This window comes from Arvicola amphibius, chromosome 4 (genome assembly GCF_903992535.2).
Source record: "Arvicola amphibius chromosome 4, mArvAmp1.2, whole genome shotgun sequence".
Classification (NCBI taxonomy): Eukaryota; Metazoa; Chordata; class Mammalia; order Rodentia; family Cricetidae; genus Arvicola; species Arvicola amphibius.
This window is the reverse complement of record NC_052050.1, coordinates 121,135,705-121,162,731: the sequence shown is the minus strand read 5'-3', so window position 1 is coordinate 121,162,731 and position 27,027 is coordinate 121,135,705.

The following is a 27,027-nucleotide window of genomic DNA, read 5'->3' as shown; positions in this document are numbered from 1 at the left end:
CAAACATAGGCTGCTTAGAATTTCCTGGATGTATCGAAGCATTAATTGGGTCTCCTATTGGAGCAGGAGCTTACAGGCGTGGATAGCAGTTCTTCACCCAAAGATAGCTCCACTTAGACTAAGAGAAGATCACCAGAATGCATAAACGTTAGCTGGGCTTTTCCAGTGACCCCTTGCACATTCATTCCATCCACAGCACACAGATGTTGGAAAGCCTCAGGATCACAAGGACGTTGTGCCTAGCTAACATGATTGCCCTCACATGAACTGAACAAGGATGGTGCCAAAAGTCATGCCGAAGTAGTTGGGGGAAAATCCCATGTGGCCTCAGCCCTACATGGAAAACTACAGACAATGAAAGAATGGTGATAGTGGGAAAAATCTTCCCTATGGAAGAACATTCCAATTCATTATTCAGTAGCAAATGGTCAGCCCAAGCATACATACAAATACAATTGTGCAAATTGAGCAGGTTACATTTAGGAATACATGTATGTGCATGTGCAAGCATACTCGTGTGCACACACATTGAGAAACGAGGCCATGAACTGGAAAGACAACAAGCAAGGTTACGTGGAAGGGTTTGTAGGGAGGGAAGAGGAGGAACAAACTGTAATTATACTACAATCTTTAAAAAATAAAGAGAATAAACTACTGCATGCCAAAACTCTAATGCTTTGCATATTTCAGAAAAATTAGTTGTGGATTAGACACATCTCACTCATTTCTAGCTTTAAAATATCTTAGTGTCCTTAATTATCTCTGCCACACAATGATAAAGTTTACTTTAAGACTATGATCAGAACTCTGAGGAGTGAGATCTGAACCTGAAGAAATGATAAAAGATATTTTTATTCACTAAACAAGTTTACCACGTGGTCATAGTTTTTAACATGCAGATTTGTAGCATGCACACTTACAGAGCATCTACTGGCACGCCTCTAGTCTCTGGGAAGAGGGGGGCGCTTTCCAGATGCTTATGCTTTCTATGTGAATTACTGGAGGCTCCTTAAGGGAGAAAGTGTGCAAGAAAGCAGAACACGTGTGATATCCGGAAGCAATTAAACAGGAATGTGCGAACGGATAGGAGAGTGAAAATGGGGGTAAGGGAGACAGTGAGAAGAACACACAAAGGTGATGTAGGTGTGTCTTCTATCTATCTGATGATTTCATTGGATAATTAATAAAGAACTGCCTGGCCCATCTGATAGACCGGCCCTTAGGTGGGTGGAGTAGACAGAACAGGAAGAAGGAAGTGAGGTAGATGGCTCAGTCAGATGCCACGCCTCTCCTAAGTTAGTCAGACTGCCATGCCTCTCCTCAGAGAGATGCCAGACGCAATGAAGCTCCAGCCCAAGATGGACGCACGCTAGAATCTGCCTGGTAAGGCACCACTTTGTGGTGCTACACAGATTATTAGATATGGGTTAGTCAAGATGTGAATAAGAGCCTGAAAATAATGGGCCAGGCTGTATTTAAAAGAATACAATTTGTGTGTCGTTATTTGGGGGCACAAGCTAGCCGGCGATCAGGAGCAGGGCTGCAGGAAAGCAGCCCATAGCCCCTCACTACACAAAGGAAAGAAAAAATGGGAACTAATAAGAGAAGACGAGCAGTCCTGTCCTTGGGATATGACAAGCTCTTTACTATGTGCGAAGCATCTGGAATGAAAGCTGATCAGATTTAAAAATATCACCTCTCAGTTGAAGTTATCTTGCCTTGTCTTAAATTTTAATGACAGAATTGGAGGAGATAAAGGTCAGAATTATTCTTTAAAGACAAGTCTTAAGGTGTAGCTCAGCCTGGTATTCCTTGATTCAATAGGCAGGCTAGCTCTCAGATGATAATCTGTAGACTCAGCTTTGCAAGTGCTGAGATTGGAGCTGTGCACCCCCGCATATGGCTCGGACCCACTTTTGCATATGCACCAAGCAGCATAAAATGGGAGCAAATACAGAAACTAACCAAGAGGTCACTTCCTGCACAGAGGGGAGAAGAATGGGTAGTCTGAGGGAAATATGTGTGTGTACACACACACACACACACACACACACACACAAACACACACAAATATATGTATACATAAGTGTGTTAGTCAGATTTTATCACTTTCATAAACATGAGAGACAATTCAATTACAAATAGTAAAGGTTAATTTTGGGTATCTAGTTATGATAAACAAAAATCTAATTTGGAAATATTTACAATTTTAAGGAATTGCCTGGAGCAGTCCAATAAATCTTATCACTCACTAAAATCTATTCTATTGTTCACTATCCTTCTAGAATTTTCCTTGTGTGAATGATGAAGGAATTCTATTTTCAACATGACTGAAGATGAGAAATCTGGGTTTGCTTATAGATATCACTGAGGCTTCTTGAGGAGGAATAACTTAGCCTTTGGCTTGGTCTTCCTACAGTAGGACATCCTGGGGCTGAGGCAGCTGTAGCAGACACCGCGAGATTAGTAAAATGAGACTATTGACCATGTCTCCTTTAGTCAAGTCCTGTGCATTGAGAAAAGCATGTACACTGTTCTTGCTCATCTTGCTCCATTGTTAGCACTATGTGCAGTTTCCTCGAAGTGACGCCTACTCTAGAGGTTGCTTTAAAGGTATCCCTGAACATTTAAGCATCACTATTAAAATGTTTAAGGGAATACATTCACTTGTTTGCTTCAACATAGTTCCTGAGAATAATTGCACCTCTGTCTGGCAATGCCTATGATATATAATATCTGACATATTAAAAGAAATGTTACTGGCCCTATACTACAGCCACGCTGATGAATATCTTGTATACCACCATAGAACCTTCATCTGGCAATGGATGGAGATAGAGACAGAGACCCACACTGGAGCACTGGACTGAGCTCCCAAGGTCCAAATGAGGAACAGAAGGAGAGAGAACAGGAGCAAGGAAGTCAGGGCAGCGAAGGGTGTGACCACCCACTGTGATGGTGAGTCTGATCTAATGGGAACTCACCAAGGCCAGCTGGACTGGGTCTGATGGAGCATGTGATCAAACCAGACTCTCTGAATGTGGCTTACATGGAGGGCTGACTGAGAAGCCAAGGACAATAGTTTTGATTCTACTCCATGTACTGGCTTTGTGGGAACCTAGTCTGTTTGGATGCTCACCTTCCTAGACCTGGATGGAGGAAGGAGGACCTTGGACTTCCCACAGGGCAGGGAACCCTGACTCCCTGACTGCTCTTTGGACTGGAGAGGGAGGGAAGGGGGAATGGGGGGAGGGGGAGGGAAATGGGAGGAGGGGAGGAGGTGAAATTTGTAGTAGTAGTAGTAGTAGTAGTACTAATATAATAATAATAATAATAATAATAATGAAATGTTACAAATGGGTAGCTATAATGTGTGCTTCTCCATAGACATTTTTGACTGACTAGATTCCAATTTGTCCAGAACCATTGTTTAGACAAGCCTTGGTGCACAGAAGAGACACAAGAATGAATATTTTTTAAAGAAGAAACAACAAATTTTAAGAGTAGGTAATCAGGGTACTTTCTCCAAGTTTTCAGCTTTTGTGAGCAGGGCAAAGACAAAGGAAGTTTGACAACACAAAGTCATATTGATTCCGTCAGTTTGACTTTTCACTTAAGAACTTTGGCTGAGTTGATAGTTGATTGACACATTATTCAGGCTATATCTCCCCTCCCCAAATTTGATCCTCTGTATGATGATGTTGAAGGTTTTAAACATTGAATAACCAATCCAAAAATAACAAGCCCACATCCAAGGACAAGTTGTAAGGTTTGACAGTAACATAATGAAAATGCACATTAGAGTATTGACTGGCATGTCTGGACTACAGTCTGTTAGCTGCAAGAGAAAAGGTCAAGTTTACATTACACAATTCACTGTTGTGCTTATCTGAGATGTAGCCTCAAAAATCTTCAATTCTAACTGAGTGTCGACTGGCCAGATATAAGACTTTTCCACCAAGATTTGCACATAATTTTTAGTCCTGTCATCTTTTTCTTCCAGTGACTGTATAAAGGATATATGTACAATGTGCCTATAATTTAACGTTATATATGAAGAGTTTGCTCGATTTACTTCTGGCATATTCTGCAAATCTTAAGAAAGTGATGGAGTTGTACCTGACAAGAACAGCATGCTGCTATGTCTGGCATTTTCCCAAGTGTGCTAGGAAGACCTTGAATTTCACTTTGTTAACTTAGAGGAAAATATTTCAACTCTGCTATGAAATAGGACAAATCAGCCAACTGACTTGGAGGAGGACTATACATATATACATACACATATATTTACACACACATATATAAATAGAGCATATGTTCTGTGATATCTTACAAACTAAGATTTTCAACTTAAATATGCAAGGTTCAAGTTCACGACTGACTGTAATTCTTAAAATTATGACGTACTAATGTACAAATATATAAAAAAGTATAAACTTAAAATTGTCCTGTTTCCAACTCCATAGTTGTAGATAGAATCGTCATTGATTTATATTCTACAATAACCTGTTATCAAACCACTCCACAACCTTTCCAGGTTGTTAAATGAGACAAGTTACAGGAGTTAAAGTTAAAATTCATTTTACAAGTTGCAGAAGTTAAAATTCCCTTATTATCTAATCAGTCTTCCAAAGTGCTCTATTTAATTCTACATGCAAGACTTACTCTCTTAAACAAAAGACTAATTATCTTCAAAGGCCTTTGAGCAGTTACTTTCTACTTGTCCATGGCGATAGGTATTTGTTCTCTAATAGGAACTGAGAGGTTTTTCAAAATGAGTGATTTTCTTCCTGCATCTACCTCTGTATCTAGCACATTGAACAGGCAGAATGCTCTTGGGTCAGAAAAACCAAAAGTAACAAAGCAAGACATACTTAAAGATCTATGAGCCACTTAACACTGGGTAGACAAATAGCATTCAGCAGATGATGACAAAGAAGAATACAATTTAAACAATAATATAGGTAGCTTAGAGGAGTTTTGGGAAAAGTTAGCACTGGGTGGATTTAAATAAGGGAGCAATCAATTACTAGGTTTACCATCTCAATTTCAATTTGATTTTAAAACTTAGTTTTCAAGTGCTCTATAAATTTTGGCTTATATTGTAATCAGTTGAACTACTTTTAGTTGTATTTGAGTTTTCTTCATTCATCCTTTTCACATAACGTAAACACACTAGTATTCTGCATTGGGTAGTCAGCAAGAGATAAATAGGCTTCTAAGATCTTTTGTAACAGTGGTTCTCAGTCTTCCTAATGGTGTAGCCCTTTAATACAGTTCCTCATGTCGTGGTGACCCCCAACCATGAAATTATTTTTGTTGTTACTTCATAACTGCAATTGTACTACTGTTATAAATTGTAATGTAAGTATCTGATATGCAGGATATTTGATATGTAATCCCTGTGACAGGGCCACTTTACCCAAGGGGTTGCAACCCACAGGTTGATTGCCACTGCTCTATAACATTACTGATTTATAGAAATTGGTAAATGTTGTTCTATATGTATAATCAAGCAGGTTATTCTGATAATATATAAGTGCAAACCAATCGTTTGCATACATTGCATAACTGGGTATTAAAAAGTATCGTACTTACCATTTTTCACTTTCTAGCTACTGTTCCTAGCCCAGGAACCTAGTTATGAAATATTATGTCCACATTTATTTTGAAACAAGTTAGTCTCAAAAATAGGTTTTCCCACCATGTACTTCAATATAGAAACTGAAGTACAAAAAGACAAAAATCCTTAATGATCTTCAAATAATTCTGCAAAGGCAGTGAAGGAAGACGACCATTTGCTGCTGGAGCCAAAGTTCAAGTGGTAACCAGAGTGCTACTGAATTCATGTGACACGTTTCCTTCCCTGTCACTATCAGCAGCCTTTGAAATAAAAGAATGGAGAGGAAGTTAGTGGGCTGGGTGTTGCTCTGAGAATGGGGAGCTCTGACACAGTATGGCAGAATGATGTCAGTCATCAGGCCCTAAATCCCTAAAAAGGGAGGGAGGCAGTAAGGTTATGCAGTGTGGGATCAGTGAAAGCACAGGGAATGGGGAAACATGCCCAGTATTGTACTTGAAACCAATTTCATTAAGGAATGAGTTTTCACTATCCCTGCTCTTAAAATGCATGTTTTCTCACGCTGTATTTTTACTACCATTCCCCTCCTCTGTTCATGAAGCTTCGATTGGTATCAGACTATCTGAAGAGCACAACCAGGACTTGGACACATACTGACCCACCAGGCCTCTCTTGAATTCTTTAGACCAGTAGGACAGGCAGTTGACCTGATACTCATGCACCTTTCAGTGAACTCCTGCAATCTACTATTCCCTGTCCAGGAAACCTCACTGAGACTGCTCATAATCCTGTACATACCATGTAATAAAACATAGAGGAAAATAAAAATTAAATAAGCATTCCAAAGACTCATAACCATGAATTTCCAAGACAGACCCCAGACTTCATTTTTCTTTTTTTTTTCACCATTGTGAGCTTCCCAGGCAGAATGTGTTGGTGTGCTAGATCCCACATGAATTGCTCTTTCCCTCATGGGTGCTAAACTAGCAGCTCTCAGACCCCTTCAAATTACAAAAGGACTATGTGACTAACAAATCGTTGGCAAAAAACTTCGGTTGGTTTAAATAATTACAGTGAGTGAGGCAATCATATAAAAATACATTTCAAAGCTTCTTTTTAAAAACAAGCACCAAAATTATGGCTCTATTAGAAGCCTACAAATCCAGTACTAAGCTCCATCTAACATCAGTTGTAAATATCACATAGTTGTTCAAAACTATACTATTTAGAAAATGTAGCTACCCAGAAGGGAAAATTATACTAATTCTATATCCATTCTTAGGAGAAAGTGTTTGTTGCTGACTGAGAGGAAGAACAGATCTGGAAGCTACTCTGAAATGGCTTAGGATGTAGTTAATCTTTCCTTGACAGGTACAATCTGGATGCTAGACGTTGCTAAGCAGCACTTGTTGAAGTATGGTCTATAGAGCCTTCATGTAATAGTCTTCATTACTTCTTTTGCCCTGCCAGGAAAATCCACCTGAGAGTCTCAAAGGTCTTTTCTATCTAAGATCTATGATCCAAGATCTATGCTTTTTACTGAGATAAAATGGCCACTGGGCATTCCTGCACTCAATGGAAACTTAAAGCTCTAATTCCCCGGTTCTGTAAATGTCCAAATACTAGAACAATCTGACGATTAAGAGGGCTGTCTCTGTGTCAGAGGGAGGTTCATTTCCCATAAGTAAACTCTTCATGGGCACGAGATACCATTTATAATTCAGTATTTAAGCATGATGCTCTAGTGGGATCTACTGAATTAAAAATAATATGTTTCATTTAATCTGATAATCACCATGAGTCATTTATAAACTCATGACTCTGATCCCACTCTCATTCTTTTTCCATGGTTTAATTCATCTTCTCTTTTTCATGTTCTAAGCCTCTGTCTTACTCAAGATTACATCCCCTTTTATGTCCCTGCCATAGCACACTATGTGCCAACGTTCTTTGAGTCTTTAGTCCTCCTTTTGTATTTGGTTGTCAGCATAAAGATGTGTTAAAATGACTGGATCTGATGTAATAGAGCTTGGGTCGTTTACTTTTAGCTGGATGAATATAGATACATATTCTTTACTTGAGCTTTCTGAAGTATATGAAATGGGTATAGTGTTGCTTCAGTCTATCTTTATAAAAACAGTGTGTTAGAGCCAGGCGGTGGTGGTGCACACCTTTAATCCCAGCACTCGGGAGGCAGAGGCAGGCGGATCTCTGTGAGTTCGAGACCAGCCTGGTCTACAACAGCTAGCTCCAGGACACGCTCTAAAGCTGCAGAGAAACCCTGTCTCGAAAAACCAAAACAAACAAACAAACAAAACAAAAAACAGTGTGTTAATAAAATGCCATTGGAGCTAACAACTTATAAAGAAGATACTGATGACTCTGATTCAAATTAATATAAAAAATTAAAATAATACAATAAAAATTCTAAGGTTGGCATATGACAAAAATATTCCAGTTGCTCTACCTCAATAATCTGTACATAGTAAGAGAAAAACACAAACCAAGAGCAAAAGTTAAAACTTAACTATTTCTAGGTTTGTGTAAAAGTTTTCTGTTTTTCAACCTATAAAATACTTTTAAAAGTAATACCGAAATTTAGTTTTACTGCGGATAGTTAAAATAAAAAAAAAATAACACAGTTCTCACGTCAAAGGAACTAAAACAGTTTATTCTGAGCCAACTGTGAGAGACTGTGCCCCTGAAAAAATGTTTCAGATTGCCCCAAATAACTCTGAAGCAATGTTCTACTGTGGAATTAGCTATATGCGATTCTGTTACTTACTGAAGAACAACATCAACAACAACATAAAGGCATAAATCAAGGAATTTACCAGTCCTATGGATAGCAACCTCAGGTAAGATGATTATAACAAAAATTTAAAACTCCTAAGTTTCCAATGCTATCCAATGACAATTCTTAACTTTTACATTGGTGGAAGCTAGCAGTCTTCTAAAAACACAGTTTAAAGAATTCACCTTATAGTAAAAAAAGGGATATTAGATCAGATGGAGGGGTGGGCAACAGATGGTTGCTGAAGAACTGCAATGGTTTAAGATAAATTTCTATTTCTGTAGCAGCATTTCTAACTCGATACAATCTCAGAATGCAAATCAATTTTTCAGCCTTATATACTGGTTAACATACATGTGACTTTTCTTTTCACAGGGACTCCAGTTTACAAGAATACAAGCTAAACAGTTTCTAGAGTAATGTGTTTAATTCAATAGCTTGTCTCTCCAAATTAGCAGCAAAATCATCAATAAAAAAATCTACTCTTGAGAAAGTCCCTGAAAAAAGATAAGAAGTTATTATTATGCTCTCATGATGCTCTGAATGAGTAATTAAACAAAGCAAGAAAGAAATTACAAACAACCCTTTGAGAGATCAGAGCTGATGGAAGGAGAAATCAAGAATGAAGGCTGTAGTAACTTTCCTGAGGCCATGAAACTTGTAACCTCTCAAAGCAAGCAGTTGACAAGGGCTCAGAATCCAAGTTTGTTTCTATACTCATAATATTTTCAACTCTATTCCAATGGCTCAGTAATTTCCCACTGTATTTTACAGGTCTTATTTATCAATACTACAAATCTAAATTCCAAATCATATGAGCTAAAATATAATTATTCTTAATTCACAATGCACTTCAAATATTTTCATAAATGTCAATCATCGAGAGCCATGGTTCAAATGTCAAAATGTAATGTTGGTGCTCGGGGAGTGTTTAGAAAGATGTAGAGATAGTTGTGAATGAGATGACTGGTAGCAGGTGCGTTATTCTCATGGAGCAGTGCTGTGATATGTCTGCAAGGCATGGTACTGTGCTTTCATAAAGAATTATTATGTAGAACAAAATATCACTCGTGAAGGGAGAAAGCCGTAAGCTAAAGTTGCATGCTTCATAGAAAGGCAAATAGTTTGAACTAGCCTTCTCATTAAGAACAAATTATATAAATAGGTTTTATATATATTTATATGTATATATAATATACACATACACAAATACATGTAAGTAAATATGTATGTGTGTGTTTTAAAATATTTTAAGGCACTGAAGAGAATGAAAATAATTACATGTCTGAAATTGGCAAAGAAAAGGGCAACATGCCAGACATGAGACCGTTACTGAAGATTTTTTTCCCCTGAAGCGTTGACACAGTAAAAGAACAGCCACTGTGTTTGGGTAGAGTTGTCTTGGCCTTTTGGGAAGAATGGGGAAAGCTGCAGAGATCACTCAAAATTGAGATGAGCTACAGTCTCTCCTCGGGTGAGGGGGTGGGGAATGGTTGGTCATCAGTCCCTGAGGGAGGAAGGAGCAGAAGCAGGAAACAGGATTCAGAGAGCTTGTGGATATAATGGAAACATCCTTTCAGGAGGCTGTTGTAGAATATTAACTAGGCAAAGATGTGTTACATTTGTTAATGTTCCAGAATATTATTTTAACTGAATTTGTTTAATTATGAAAAGATGTACTGTATTTTTTTCACCTTGCCTGCTTAAGGCACCTGAATGGTCTAATAAAAAGCTGAATGGCTAATAGTTACGCGGTAGAAAGGACAGGCAGTGTTGGCAGACAGAGAGAATAAATAGGAGGATTTATTATGAGTAAATAAGTATTACAAATAAATAAATCTAGGCTCAAGGAGGAAGGAAGACGGAGAGGAGTAGGAGGGGAGAATGAGGAGTAAGCCAGTCAGAGGCCAGACAGACAGATGCAGAGAAGCAGTAAAAGTGAGATATCAGAAGTAAAAAGGTAATAAGCCCCGGGACAACAGGTAGATGAAGAGAAACAGGTTAATTTATGTCCAAAGATGTAGCCAGAAAAGACCTTAGCTAAGGCAGAGCATTCAAAAATAATAAGTCTCTGTGTCAGGATTTGGGAGCCGGTTGGTGGCCTAAAAGAAAAAGCTTGTTACAGGAGGCCTCTTCAGTGAGACTACTCCAGAGTGAGAGGAGAGATGAAGGATGAAGTCAGTGGCTGGGCCATCAAATTTGCAGTAAATAACAGGTGCCTATCATAACAGCCAAAGCACAAAACCTAATTGCCATGAGTGGCAGCAGAGGGGCGTGTCTGCAGGGAACTGTATCTAAGACAAGTCAGGCATTCAGGCTCAAGGTCAGTCTCCAAATAAGGTCAGGCAGAGAGCAGAAGCCTGTTCTAGAGCAAGCAATTCCTCCCATCTCTTGCCCTGAGCTTAGAGAGAGCTGTCTGGACATGGTGGACTACAACCATTAACCAGCAGGATCCTGCAGGATCGATCCTTCTTTCATTTAATGGGCATGAGTTCTATACCCATAGATGCTTTGAATTATACATCAGTTAGCTGTTATTCAGACATTCAGCCCAAGTAGCCTATCAACTGGGGAAATGGGGACCCTCCTCAAGCTTTCATTTTATCAATATAGTCTCAAACTAGTAGTACCTCTATTACCAGAAGCTATCAAAAATATCCTCTTCAAAATCAAACAAATATGCCAGTCTTTTAAAAGATCATTGGAAATAATTTTCAAAGACAATGGCCACCACAACACAAACCATAAGCCAACTTTTGAGTAAATAAACATTCAAAACAAGTTGTTCTGTAAATAACAACAAAGAAAAGTATACCCACCGAAACTCACCATGTTAGCAGCATGAATAGATACACTATAAATAATGCTCACTATGTTGGTCAGCATCTCCAATAGTTTCTGGGTCAGTTGACATCATGCTTCTAGAATGTGAGCAGAAAGTCTCCTCTTCATCTCTTAGGGAAATCTTAATTCCAGATCCCTTCATGGTGCAACTGTGGCTGTAGAAACATCCAGAAATTTTGTCTGAGGCATGATTCTATATTCTAAAAATTACCATGGTGATCTGAAAGAATTACTTTTTCATACTAATATAAAAGATACTGTTAATTATGTTACATCTCAAGATGGATTTATTATGCACGAGGAACCCTCGCTCTTAGATTACAAATCGCTAATCCCAGGAGGTCAGTCTCAGCCCCACACCAAATCAGATTATCTACTGCACTTATTCACCAAACAAAACTGAAAATTTGTGAATTACAAGTGATGAGAGTATTATTTTCAATATTTATGTTTCTTCTCCATATCCTCAAACTACTTGTAATTCTTTCATAGCAGAAATTACTTCCAACTTAGAACAGCTTTTCTGTGATTCTTGGCATAGTGAGCAATATACAACTGGAGTGGGAATAGTAGATTAGTATGGCACCTGCAAGTTTTATTGTCAGTTTGACCTAACTGGGAAGGGAAAACCTCAATAGAATAAATGTCAAGATGAACTTGGCCTGTGGCCATGTCTGTGAAAAACTGTCTTCATTACTGACTAATGATGGAAGGCCCAGCCCATCATAGATTCCTATGCAGGTGGACCTGATTTGTGTAAGAAACCTAACTGAATGAACCAGTGAGAAAAATATTAATCTGGAAAGCAGAACTTCTTCATGGCCTCTGCTTCAATTAATACCTGCAGATATGTGCATTGATCTTCTGATTTCTCTCAATAATAGGTTGTGACCTGGAGATAAAAGATAAAACTCTTTCCTCCCAAGAGTTTTGGGCATAGCACTTATCACAACAACAAAATGCAAATGAGGAAAGAAAGTAGTACCGGAGAAGTGGGCTGTTGCTGTAACTGCTTGACCACTTTGGTTTTATTTTTAATATATCATTTTTTATTTAATATGGTTTATTTTTTTATATTTAAAAATTTCCATCTCCTCCCCTCCTCTTCTCCCTTCCCTCCCCTCCCCTCCACCCATACCCCCCCTCTCTCCCTCTCCAGGCCAAGGAGCCATCGGGGTTCCCTACTCTATGATAAGACCAAGGTCCTCCCAACTCCCCCCAGGTCCAGGAAGGTGATCAACCAAGCTGAGAAGGCTCCCACAGAGACCGTCCATGCAGAAGAATCAAAGCCCAGTGCCTTTGTCCTTGGCTTCTCAGTCAGCCTCCACCGTCGGCCACATTCAAAGAGTCCAGTTTGGTCTCATGTTCCATCAGTCCCATTCCAACTGGAGTTGGTGATCTCCCATTAATTCTGTCCCACAGTCTCCATGGGTGAACGCACCCCTCATGGTCCTGACTTTCTTTCTCATGTTCTCCCTCCTTCTGCTCCTCATCAGTACCTTGGGAGCTCAGTCCAGTGCTCCAATGTGGGGCTCAGTCATTTTCTTCATCTATTGCCAGGTGGAGGTTCTATGGTGATAAGCAAGAAATTCATCAGTATGGCTATAGAAACTGGCCTTTTCAGGCTCCCTCTCCTCAGCTGCCCAAGGAACTAGCTGGGGGCGTCTCCCTGGAAACCCGGGAACCCCTCTAGAGTCAAGTCTCTTGACAACCCTCAGATAGCTCCCTGAATTAAGATATATGCTTCCCTGCTCCCATATCCACCCTTCCTGTATAAGGGGAGCTCGGAGGAATGGGATGCTTGGGATACCACTTTGGGTTTTGAGAGGATTGTAATAGCATTTGAAATTTAGAGCTGGAAAAGGTGTTGAGTGATTGAAACCTAATGGGCTCTTTTGTGGGAACTCAGAAGATAAGAACATTAAGAGAAATACTGATGGAGACCTGGTGTCAGGATATTCACAAGGAAAGAAAGACTTTATCCATGCAAATCATGTTATATTTTGGCTTAAGAATCTACTTTCTGGCTAACAGGGACTGACGAATCAGCTACGACTGATCAACACCCCTCAAGTGAAATTTTGCCTTTACTAGGACAATGGAATATGGTGGCTAAAGGATCAGGTGTGATTAGTTAGAGATCAGCATATACTTGAGATAAATCTTCTGGGAAGTATTTTCTTAGGAACAGGTCATAGAAGCTGTGGTCCACTGAGAACAATGATACACATCACGCTGGCTGCAGAAATTGTGAGAAATGATGAATAACACTTTAAGAGTCCCTCACATGGTATTGGTTTGAAGGCATGAAGCAAACCCGAGTGTGACACCATGGGGCAGGTCAGCATCACTAACGTGAGTATAGAAGAGGCCATTGGTGGTAGGTAAAGTCTCAGCTGGAGTAGAGATTCCAAGGTATTGGAGATGCCAGTACCATGGGATGTCTGGTAAGGATAATGGCAGGTGTGGCATGGAGCTGACCTGAACCTGCCAGAGAAGCTGTGTGTGTTGTGTAGACAGCAGAGCTGGAGAAGTGGGGCTCTATCCATGTTCTTTGGAAGCCAGAAGATTATGAATAAGTCTCAGATGTTGGATATTGAACTATATTACTGTTAAATTTTGGTCTTAGTTTGATAAGACTGTAACTATGCCTGGATCTTCTCTTCTTGAATATATACATATTCAAGCCCATATATACATATATGAGCTCACACTTACTATACTTTGTACTTTAAAAGAGATCTTGTAGGTTTAGGTAATAAAAAATTTAAAGACTGGGAGACTTCTAAAGTTCTTATATTGTTACATTAACATCTTGGGAAAACAATGAACAGTTATCGTCTAACACCAATATGATTGTATGTCAAGTTGACAAAGAGTAGTTCATGCTAGTTAATTTTCAATGTCAATTTGACACTCTTGGGAAGAGAAAACTCCAATTGAGAAATTGCCAGCATCAGCTTGGCTTGTGGCCCTATCTATGGAGAATAGTCTTGATTATTGATTAAGCTGGTAGAGTCCAGACCACCATGGGTAGAACCATTCCTAGGAAGATGGACCTACATTGTATAAGAAACTCAAATGAGGAAGCAAGAAAGAATAAGCCGGCAAGGGCATTTGTCCATAGTTTCTGCTTGAGTTCCATCCTGGCTTCTTTCTGTGATAGATTATAAAATGAAAATGTAACACTGTGAAATTCTCTCTCACCCAGATTGCTTTTTTTTTCTTTTTTTCTCTTTTTTTTTTTTTTTTTTTTTTTGGTTTTTCGAGACAGGGTTTCTCTGTAGTTTTTTTAGAGCCTGTCCTGGAACTAGCTCTTGTAGACCAGGCTGGCCTCGAACTCACAGAGATCCGCCTGCCTCTGCCTCCCGAGTGCTGGGATTAAAGGCGTGCGCCACCACCGCCCGGCTACCCAGATTGCTTTTGATCATGGTGTTTGCAACAGCAACAGAAAGCAAATTAAGACAAGAGGATAAATCACATATAATGTGCTCAATAGTAATAATCCAATCTATCAGGTAAGTATTTGTTGGGTGTTGCCTTGTGATTAAATTCAAAAGCACAATTCTAAGATCTCATTTATTTGTATCTGCTAGGATTAAACAAAGGAGACATATTACTACTCAACAGACAATTTGGGACCTTTGTTATTTGGTGGATGGTATCCGAGAACACTATTTAGATCACAGTGTTCCGTAAAAATAAATCTTAACCAGACCTGGCTAAGATTATGGAAAAGTATATTCTATAAACAGAAATAAAAATGGTCTCTGATTTGTATGACAAGATTTGTCTAGGGACATATAGTTGTTTTGTGTAGTGTGGAAGGAGTCAATTAGCACTTAGGTCAAGAAACCAAATGTCCTCCAGAATGTGTTAGCAGGAGTTTCTACCTAGAATGTTCACTTTTTGACAAATCTTTCCTTTTCTTAAATACAAATTAGCTCATAGGAAATTTATGTTTCTGATCTGATAAACTTTCTCCTATTTAATTTTGACTTATACAATTTGAAGTGATGAGCCTGGTGGTGGTGGCACATGCCTTTAATCCCAGCACTCAGGAGGCAGAGCAGGCAGATCTCTGTGAGTTCGAGGCCAGCCTGGTCTACAAGAGCTAGTTCCAGGAAAGGCTCCAATGCTACAAAGAAACCCTGTCTCGAAAAACAAAAAAAAAAAAAAAAAATGAAGTGATGTAGCTGTTATAACCATCCCGAATCAGAAAAACATTAAGCATATATGTTGCCTCGTATAGTATGTAGTTACTGTCTAGGAAGACAGATGTTGTTAAACATGTGAGCTATGGAACCTCTCATAAATGAGAGCTCATTGTTCGAGATATGAGCTACAAGCAGATACTGACATATATTTTGCTCTAGGATAGAAGTGTTTCTTGCTCCAACTCCAAACAGTCCAAAAGAGGTTTCCTGTTTCAAAGCTAGCTGTCAGGAAGTAAACGGCCAACTTACCTCTTCTCTAGTGTCCTCTATCCCAGGATGAATAACTGGAACAAGGTAGTAAAAAAACAACAAAAAAGTCTTGTTTAGATAGTATACAATAGAAGCCTGGAAAAGGTTATTTTTGATGTTCGCTTGACTTTATGTAAAACACTGCTGAATTTGATTAGAGAATGAATGGCTCAAAGTAGTTAGAAACTTACTGTCCCACAGTTATGGAGCAAAGAAGTCTGGAATCAAGTTGTTGAATGGCCTCTTCCAGCATCCAGCACTTCGAAGTGTCCTTTGGTCTGTGGGAACAAAATTCCACCCACACATATGTTTTCTCATGCAGTTATCATATGTCTCTGTCCTTATTTTCTCTTATTTTAAGATGCTAGCCATATGGAATAAGGTCTGATGTTATGCTGCTATGACCTTGCCTAATTAATGTGAAGACAGCCCATTCTACAGAAGGTCATAATCAGGAAGCTGTGGATCAGGGATTTAGCCTATATTTTGGGAGGATCTGTCTCAAACAACTGGAATTCCCATTAGTAACAAGGCAGAAGAAAGTTGACTTACCTTTGTTCTTTCAATATTTTCATAGTTTTTTTAAAGTCACTCTTTTCCTTTCTTTATAGAACTAACTCATAGTTGAGGGGGAGTTACCATCTCTCAAGACATTGATGCAAACAGGAAAACACTTAAGTCCAATTTTCAGCTGCAGTGGAAAAACTTTCTTTAGACTTACCTCAAAGAAACTCTGGATAAACAAACCTCAGAAGTAAGAGTGGTTGTAATCTTGACCGAACAGAAACAGCTCGCTTCCAACACTGAGTCCTAGCATGCAAGCAAATGCTGTCCCCATCTCCATCGGCTTTCCTCTTAAGTGAAAACACACATTTGCAGAGCCTCCCTCTTTTCTGTCCTTAGGTTGTGTACCAGAGTCTAGCGTTTCTTCTGTCCTTCGAAGTTCAATAGTAATCACATTGCCTGGCAGTAATAGCATAGTAACGATCCAAAGAGGGGAAGTGAGAGGGAAGCTGATGACAGATGTTCTGCCCCATGAATAGACATGTAAATCACGAGGAAATCAGAAAGGAAATGTCATTCATGGTGAAACATGTCATGTGTTCCAGTATTTAACCCTTCTAGTAAGGAAGTTTGCTTTAGGTTTATGCTGTTTGAAAAGTGGAATGGCCAGCTGCTCTTCATCTTTCAGGCACTATCAGGAATGAATTATTACCCTGCTATTTATAACAATCCTTGTAGTAGCGTGAGGGGTGTGGTACCGAAGGGGTGATTCATTCAATGAACATGTACACTGAAGACGCACAGAAAAGTAGTTTTTGAAGATTTTCCAAAACCAATAGGAAAAAAGCCAGTGGTCTACACAACATGTAGTTTCTTTTCATGTTTTTACCAATAACACCATTTTAGATTTTTTTTCCCTATCAATATTCTATTCCTAACACATTTACATACCACGTTTGAACAAAAATTCTACTGGCTTTTCTTGGCTGGGGAATTATCCCGACTCCTCTAAACCCCTCTACATGTCTACTTCAGCGTGTTGCATGTAGTGTGATTATGTTATTCAAGTTCAAAGAGGAAATCTATGATTGATTTTCTCCACAGAAAAGAACAACTAGAGAAAAAAAAAACAGATGTCCTCAATGTACTTTAGCTTATCATTCATGAGAAATGTCACATGCACTTTTAACTTAAGGAGTAGAGAATGAGTTACTTGCCAGGCCACATTTAATGGCAGTTCATACCTAGAGGATTATCTAAGCTGTCACTGACCTTAGCACTATTTCAAATGTAACATTCTTAAAGGATAAAATGTTCCCGACAAATGTCCCAGAGGAATTAGATGTGGACCTGATATTCCCAACGTTCCACATATTTCTTCACCTATATCTTCCCCTCCACCAAGAAATAGGGAGTCTTTTGAAAATAAATTTCATTTCCAGCTCGAATTCCATGCTCTGGATTACTGCTCAGACTTAATAGAATCATCATGAAAGCAATGTTCAAAGATGTGGATATATTTATTTTTTATGAAGTCAAATGATAGCAAAAGTTCATAAATCAAGAACAGAGAAAACCACGAAATTCTGACCTGAATCCAGAGATCAAATCCTGAGACTAATTTTTGGTTATGATTTCTTTATGTTTGCTTGGCTTGTGTTTTCATTTTTGACAACTTCATACATGTCCATACTTAATTTTGGAATTTCCCCCCTTATTACACACCCTCATTGTATATAATTCTAATTGTCCTCAATAAGGCTTCTTCTATTTTGATGTTTTCTCTCTCTCTTTTTTTTAACCTCAGTAAGTTTAAGTACAATTTCTTTCATAAGCATGAAAATGTTATTTACTGGAACACAGGCAAGTTCTCAGTGAGTACACTACTGAAAAAAGGTGACACAGCCTCCCACAGTGGCCATTAACTTCCCAGTCTTTGAGGGGGCAGTGGAATCTGCTGAGCCCCTCTGTCATGAATGATGGAGTGTTGACTCATCTTGTATAGGGAACTACAGATGTGATGAGTTTATGCTTATACTTACCATACCATGTCAGGAAGACAGTGTTAGCAACATTCCTCCCCAACCTCTGGCTCTTATGTTCTCCTGTAGCCACTTTGGGGACTCGCATGAGCCTGTTTATGGCCAGGCTCTTCACTGCCACTTCTATACTCTTTAACTATTTATGAGTCTGTAGTTGACTGATGCCCACCACACCGTGAATCTTCTAGTGAGAAATGGCTTGGTAATAATAATAATCTGTTTAATGGCTAGTTTTTTATGTGTGTGGAGGTTTTGCGTGCATGTATGTCTTTGTACCACATGCATGCCTGGTGCCTTAATAGGTCAGAGCATGGCAGCTCCGCTGGGTTTGGAGTTACAAGCAGTAGAGAGCAACTAGGTGGGTCATAGGAGTCAAACCCAGGCTCTCTAGAACAGCAGCTAGAGCTTTCTCTGCTGAATCGTCTCCAGCACTGATTATTTGGCTTTTTATGTCAGTGATTCCATAGACTAGATAGATCTTATTCACAGACATATTTCATGCAATGATTGAAAGACAAAATGATTCCATTCATGAATAAGTGTTTAAAGAAAAACATTTTTTAGAAAGGCATTTAAATGTATAGTTTTTCACTATTTTTAAGATTGTGCCCTAAATTGAGTGACATGAAGTGCTATGTTTTCTTTTCTATGAGTCTGACCATTTATTTGTCATCTAATAAAGATTTATTTTTGACTGCTCTCGGAATTAGATGTAGAAGTAGAATCCGGGATAGCCTATGTCTCTTGACAATCTATTCCTATCATGTATCTTTCTCTTCTCTTCTTTCTTTCTTTCTTTCTTTCTTTCTTTCTTTCTTTCTCTCTCTCTCTCTCTCTCTCTCTCTCTCTCTCTCTCTCTCTCTCTCTTTCTTTCTTTCTTTTTCTTTTCTGGATAAGATTTATTTATTTTTTATTTTTTTTCTCATTTATTTTATTAAAGATTTCCATCTCCTCCCCTCCTCCTCCCACTTCCCTCGCCTCCCTTCCACCCATACCCCCACTCCACCCCTCTCCAAAGACAAAGAGCCCTTCACTATGTTAAGTCCAAGGTCCTCCCAGCTTCCCCTAAGTCCAGGAAGGTGAGCAACCAAACTGACAAGGCTCACAGTGAGCCCGTCCATGCTGTAGAGTTCATGTTCATTGCCATTGTCCTTGGTTTCTCAGTCCTCCTCCACCGTCAGCCACATTCAGAGAGTCCGGTTTTGTCCCCTGTTCCATCAGTCCCATTCCGACTGGACTTGGTGATCTCCCGTTAGATCTGTCCCACCGTCTCAATGGGTAAACGCACTCCTCGCGGTCCTGGCTTCCTTGCTCATGATCTTCACCAACCCCGCAACAGACAAAGGCCTGATCTCCAAAATATATAAGGAACTCAAGAGGCTAGACTTTAAAATGCTAATGAACCCAATTAAAAAATGGGGCACTGAACTGAACAGAGAATTCTCAACAGAAGAAGTTCAAATGGCCAAAAGACACTTAAGGGCATGCTCAACCTCCTTAGTAATCAGGGAAATGCAAATCAAAACAACATTGAGATACCATCTTACACCTGTCAGATTGGCTAAAATCAAAAACACCAATGATAGCCTTTGCTGGAGAGGATGTGGAGTATGGGGTACACTCATCCATTGCTGGAGGGAATGCAAACTTGTGCAACCACTTTGGAAAGCAGTGTGGAGGTTTCTCAGGAAATTTGGGATCAACCTATCCCAGGACCCAGCAATCCCACTGTTGGGAATTTATCCAAGAGATGCCCAATCATATTACAAAAGCATTTGTTCAACTATGTTTATAGCAGCATTATTTGTAATAGCCAGAACCTGGAAACAACCTAGATGCCCTTCAGTGGAAGAATGGTTGAAGAAAGTGTGGAATATATACATGCTAGAATACTACTCAGCGGTAAAAAACAATGACATCTTGAATTTTGCATGCAAATGGATGGAAATAGAAAACACCATCCTGAGTGAGGTAACCCAGGCTCTTTCTTTCTTTCTTTTTCTTTCTACACTCTCTTAACCAAAATGTTGAAAAATTCTGCAGACTCCTCCATATTTCTTAGTGTTATTTTTTTCTTCAGGATAATATGCCAGCTTTTTGTTGCAAGACACATGAGATCACAAGACACTGAAACTTGGTTACTGTGCTCCTGGTTTTTTTTTCTTTCTTAGTTTACTGATTTTCTGAAAACATAGTGGTAGATATCATCTTTTTTAATGGACAATTTTTACATTAAATTCAGAAAATCAAATGGTGCATGTTTTTGAGTATATGGTTCAAGATCTTTGTTGAACTGACCATTTTCATTTATTTTTCCATGTGGTTAGATAGTTCAATAGTTAAGAGCACTTGCTTCTCTTGTAGATGACACATCTCCAATTCCTACCACCCAAATGTTGGTTCACAACCATCCTTACTTCCAGTTCTATAGGGCCCAATGCCCTCTTCGAACCCTTCTGGGCACAAGGCTAATATGTGCACACATACATAAATGCTTACAAAATGCTTACATATATAAAAAAGTAAAAAATTTAAAAGTATTTTCTAGATTTCATGGCTAGTCACAAAGCAGCCAATAACAGGCTTTTTTTTGCTACATTGAGAAATGCTGAGCTATTCAGAATGGGAAACTTCAAAGGGTACTTTTTTGATTAAAGAAAACCACTAGAAGAGATTTTGAGAGAAAAGACACAAACAATGACTTGAAGGGATGCTATTTCAACTATGTGCATTGTTGAGAATACCACAGAATCTAAACACATCAGAGGAATTCACCTCATTATTTCTATCACAGAAGGGTAAAGATGAGGAGCACTCATGAAAATGAACTTGGGAAGGGAGGATTCTTCAAATGAAGACAAATTCTTCAGATCAATGGGGCCAGAAATGTCCAATAAAATTAGTATCTTCCAAGACTCTATTCTACAGTGTTGGTTGAAATTCCTAAAAAATGCAGCATGGACATTTCTAGCACCCTCTCCTCAGCTGCCCAAGGAACTAGCTGGGGGCGTCTTCCTGGACACCTGGGAACCCCATTGTCATACTCATGAATATCTTGCATATCACCATAGAACCTTCACCTGGCGTTGGATGGAGAAAATGACAGAGCCCCACATAGGAGCACCGGACTGAGCTCCCAAGGTCCTGATGAGGAGCAAAAGGAGGGAGATCATGAGCAAGGAAGTCAGGATCGTGAGGGGTGCGTTCACCTATTGAGACAGTGGGACAGATCTAACGGGAGACCACCAAGTCCAGTTGGAATGGGACTGATGGAACAGGGGACCAAACCGGACTCTCTGAATGTAGCTGATGGTGGAGGATGGCTGAGAAACCAAGGACAGTGGCGATGAGCTTGAACTCTACAGCATGGACGGGCTCACTGTGAGCCTTGTCAGTTTGGTTGCTCACCTTCCTGGACTTAGGGGGAGTTGGGAGGACCTTGGACTTAACATAGTGTAGGGAACCCTGATGGCTCTTTGGCTTGGAGAGGGAGGGAGTGGGGGTATGGGTGGAAGGGAGGGGAGGGAAGGGGGAGGAGGAGGGGAGGAGATGGAAATTTTTAATAAAAAAATGAGAAAAAATGCAGCATGGTACTGAGAGATGTGAGTATGAAAATAGCACCAACTTGGGAAATTTTAATGTATCAAAAGAAGAGCAAAGACCCTAAAAGATATCTATTGTATGGAAAAACAGATTATTTTTGAAGAAGACCAAAAACAAGAATCTCATCTCCTTTGATTTCAAACTCCTTAACAAAACCCAGAGTACTTGATGATACCAGATAAATGCTTTCTAAGGTCTGGGAAGAAATAGTTTTTAAGTGAAAATTCTATTATTAGCTAAACTGTAGACCAAAATCTATGCTTTGCACTTGAGGACATGAGGAAGGCTTGCTTTTCTTTCATTTTGCTTTTCCTGCTCCGTCTAAATGATTTTCTGTGTTCACCCTTAAAAGACAGCAGGGACATTCCATTGGTGGGTTTTTTGAATTAGTATTATTACCAGTCATGTACTAACCACAGATAATCCAAATAAAAAAAAAAAGACATAGTAAAATTATGTAATGAAACCAATGTGTCTTGAAGATGTTAAAATTTTATACACAAAACCTTATAATGACAAAAATCGCTCAATAAATTCTTGATACTTTCCCGAGGTGTGTTGGCCATCCTTGTAACTGTTTCTATATCAAAACCTTTATTTGTTTCATAGGACAGCCATAGCAAACCTCAAAAACATAGTGCCTTAAGGCAAAAGAGTAATATCCTTTCATAGTTCTGAAGATGAGAATCTGGAAACAAGTTTAGAGCAGAGATAGACATCTTGAGAAGGGGCTGATGCTTTGATATTTGTTTCTTTTCTGTTATGTCATAAATATCATGACCAAATCAACTGACATGAAAAAAATTGAGTTTGTTCTGGCTTATAGTTCCAGAGACAGAGTCCATAGTGATAAGGAAGATATAGCATGGTAGCAAGAACAGGAAAGATGGCTTTAGGCAGAGTTTTGCTGTGGCAACTGGTTGGACCCAAATAATCACTCAGAGGCTAAGTAATACTTATAAATAATTAATCAATAGTTCAGGCTTGTGACCAGTTAACTGTTACACTTAAATTAACCCACGTTTCTATTTATGCTTTGTCACATTACTCATGGCTTGTTTCCTCAATTTCACACATCCTACTTGCTTGGCAGCTGGCTGACATCTCTGACTCTGACTTCCTTCTTCCCATCATTCTCAGTTTGGCTTCCCCATCTAACTTCCTGCCTGACTATCAGCCTGCCAGCATTTTATTAACCAATGAAAGTAACACAAATTCACAGTATACAGAAGGATTATCCCACAGCAAGTGGCTGATCACATTTTTCATATACATACAAACAGCAGAGAGAGGTATCAGGAAGTGAGAAAATACTATAAACCCTCAAAGTGGATCCAAGGGTTGTATGTACTTCCTCTAGCAATTCCATCATGTAAAAGTTTCATATTCTCCCCCAAACAGTACCATGTACTGGGACAAAAATATTCAAATACAGGAACTTACAGAGGACAGTTTTTACTTAAACCACCACAGCTTTCTTGTGTCTTCTAACATCTAATAATTAATGATGTTACTGCTTAGGCCCCACTTCATGTGGCCTTGTACAACCTCTGTCTTATGAGGACATATCACTGGATTTAAGGCATCTGACTCTCATAGGATGATCTCAACTTGAGAGCCTTTGCTCAATAACATTTACATATACCCTCCTCACCATCAAAAAAGATTTTTCATGGCTTCAGAGGTTATAATGGAAGACACTAATCTTTTTTGGGGGAGGGGTGGGAGTTTCAAGACAGGGTTTCTCTGTGTAACAGTTCTTGTTGCCCTGGAACTCACTTTTTGTTGCAGGCTGGCCTCGATCTCACAGAGATCTGCCTGCCTCTGGCTCCCAAGCACTGGAATTAAAAGCATGAGCCACCACTGTCCAGTGAAGATTTTGATCCCACAGTCCTTTCTTCCATCATCTCACCTGTCACTTACCATTCCAAATCACCCCAAGTATTTTAGGTAGACCTGTAATAATATCATCCTCACAAGATCACAAGGTATTTTATTTTAAAGGGAAAACAGATTCTATAGCATTTTCTGATAGGAAGCATTATCATAAATTTGCTTTTTTATTGCACCATCCCTTTGTTTAATTGAAAGACTTTACACTTCCATTCAGATGTTTCCGGTCAAATTTTTTTTTTTTTTTGCTGCCTTGAGGAGAAATCAAGGCTTTCTCATGGGTAGGACAATGGCTAGCTGCAGAACACCTCTGTGGAAGGGAAGTTGAATGTGAGTTAGTCAAAACGTCCTCATTCGTTCCCTTTAGTCTGTTTAAAGCTGTGAGAGCCTCACTTTGCAATGATTATGGGATCCCCACAGATTTCTTCACTGTTCAACTGAACAAATTTGGATCTAGATTTCTCAAGCTCATTTTCCCACACCCACGGGAGCATTTTTGTCATTTCTCCTTAATGAGCATACCATTAAACTGATTACTAATGGCTAGTAATTTTGCACATAGATTTGTGCATCTTTAAATTATTATCAAAGAAATTTCTTTTTGCATCAGGCAACAATTACTCCCACAATGGGCCAAGGTTCATAGAATAAGAGTCTTCAACATACCCAGCCCTAAATGGGTTATTCATACTGTATCCCTTCCTCCCAAGGCCCAGGGATCATTGTGGAAGAAAGGACAGAAAGACTGTCAGCCCCAGGGGTGGTGAATAACTGGAAGGAAAAAGTGAATGTGCATTATGAACTCACAGAAACTGTGACAGCCTGCACAAGAGCTGAAAACTTTCAAATAGAGAGAGGAAGTGGGTGCAAAGCCCCACCACTAGCTGAGGAGCTACTGACAATTGATTGCTGTGGGGAGAGTCCGTTTTCTTTAAGGACATGACCCCTGATAGATCAACATTGCTCCAGTGAATGGCCACATATGCAAGATATATAAGCAGCACAGATTGAACTTAACTGGTAGTGTGTGTGTGTGTGTGTGTGTGTGTGTGTGTGTGAGAGAGAGAGAGAGAGAGAGAGAGAGAGAGAGAGAGAGAGAGAGAGAGCGATGTTATGATGGAGAATTAGGGATGAATTTGGAAGGTGTAAGGGAAAGAGCATGAATATGACCAAAATACACTGTACAAAATTGTCAACGAACCAATAACAAAATTAAAAAATAATATTGGATCTTATTTTATTATTTTATTGAGAAATGTATTTACTATCACTTATATAATTATAATATAATTCTATTATAATTTGATGTTTGACTAAGTTCCTTACATGTTACTCTTTTGCATCTTTTGTAATTTCAGCAATAATTTCTGTTAACAAGCCCACGTCCTCTCTTCTTTTCATTTAGATTAATGAACAATGTACATAAGTTCCTTCTACTTATAATGTCCCCCATACTCACAACATCATTCTCTGTCATTTCTGTTCAATGACAGAGTATCAAACTGATTGCTAATGATTAGTCATTACTTACTGGAAAGTGATAAGACTTTATTTACAGGAACAAAAGTGATTCATGATAGCTACATTACCAAAGTTCACACCAGTATGGTGACAACTCAGATGGCTCACAAAACTTGGAAATCTGGGGTATACTGTATAAACTGAAGGGCATATTGGGCTTTCCATGTAGCTCAGTTGATCTGAGCCTCTTCAGACACTTGGCTGGCCTTTTCTTCCTTCATGTGCTTTGGATAATAAGGCTCTTAAACAGCTCAGTGGGTTCCTGAGTGTCCTAATTGTTTATATATTCTTGTTAAGAGAGGGGACCAATGAATCTAGAAAATTTCAAAAACTGCCTGAAACCTTTGAGTTTTACTTCCTGAAGTAAAGAAGCTTCCCTACAGAGTGGAATGTTACCCCATCCCTTAGAACAGTGATTCTCAAATTTCTTAATGCTGTGAACTTTTAATATAGTTGTTTATATTGCAACCCCAACCATAGTTATTTTCTTTATCAAAATTATTGATTTATTTATTTTTATTCATTTTAAATAACAATCACAAATGACAAATTTCATGATGTCATTGTTGAAAGACTACAGAATAGCAAAAAGATCTTCACCAAGCCCACATCTGAAAAAAGGCTGACCTCCAAAACATATAAAAACCTCAAAAAACTAGACATCAAATCAAAATATCAAATAATCTAACCAAAAGCTGAGGTACAGATCAAAACAGAGAAATCTCAACTGAAGAATCTCAGATGGCCAAAAGATATGTAAGGAACTGCTCAACATTTTTAGTCATCAGGGAAATGCAAATCAAATCAACTCTGAGATACCATCATATACCTGTCAGAATGACTATGATCAAAGATGCTGATGGCAGAGCATGTTGGAGAGGATGTGGAGTAAAGGGAACACCACTTCAGTGCTGATGGAAATAAAATTGTAGAGCCACTCTGGAAATCAACATATAAACATGATGACTTTTCAGAATACCCATTGATACCACTCTTGAGCATATACCCAAAGGATGTTCAACCATACTACAAGGACACTTGTTCAAATTTGTTCATATCACCATTATTCATAATAGCCAGAACCTGGAAACAACTTAGATATCCCTCAACTGAAAAAGGATAAAGAAAATGAGGCACATATATACAATGGAGTGTAACTCCACGGTAAAATACATTGACATCATAAAATTTGCAAGCAAATGGATAGACTCAGAAAAAAAATTTCATATCTAATTTGTAACTGTAATTTGCCACCATTATAAACAGCAATATAGACATCTGTGTTTTCCAATGGTTTTAAGCAACTCCAGTGAAAGGGTCATTTGAGCCCCAAAGGGATCACAACCCACAGGTTGAGAACTGGTGCCTTAGAATACCCAGGTATTTCACCTAACCTTTAACATTCTATGGTTTAAGGAGTTTCCCTCCCAGACAGGAATTTTTAATCTTAAATGTATCTGCTATATAACATGTACTAATACATAGTTGAGACCCTCTGGTAGAATTCATTTATTGTATTTGTTGTCTATAAGAAAGAAAACCAGCATCATGTAAAAGAAAGAGGACCAAGAAGATAGCCTCAGCTGGATGAGACCATTTCATGGTTCTTTCTTCTCTTACATGTTGTTCTATTCCCAATGGGTTATTAATGACAGGCTTGATAGCAGCCTGGTCTACAGGGACATTCAGGATGGCTGGATATTTCAACCCAGCTGTACTAGAGCTGATATGAAGTATGCAAGTAGGCAGACCAGCCCCTCACTATTATCAGAGCAACTT